This window comes from Egretta garzetta, unplaced genomic scaffold (genome assembly GCF_000687185.1).
Source record: "Egretta garzetta isolate BGI_Z169 unplaced genomic scaffold, ASM68718v1 scaffold635, whole genome shotgun sequence".
In the NCBI taxonomy this organism is placed as follows: domain Eukaryota; kingdom Metazoa; phylum Chordata; class Aves; order Pelecaniformes; family Ardeidae; genus Egretta; species Egretta garzetta.
Window position 1 is genome coordinate 777,329 of NW_009259710.1, and position 260 is coordinate 777,588.

Genomic DNA, 260 nt, shown 5'->3' on the forward strand with positions numbered 1-260 from the left:
GAGTCACCAGAAATGGGCCACCCTCCCACCCCGCCACTTTCCAGGGAAATTATAAAGCCAAAATCTCAAAATCTGCTGTGAAATGTCTCCGGCGGGGAGGTTTCAGATAGCGGCTGTTTCCCAGAAGCGCTGAGCCCCTGCGACAAGCGCCGTTACAGTGCAGAATACGGGTGTGATCCCAGCCCCATGCGCTCACACCAGCGCGGTGGCGGTGGAAAGAACCTAATTCTGTTTATAGCCGCCCTGGTGCCGTACCAAAG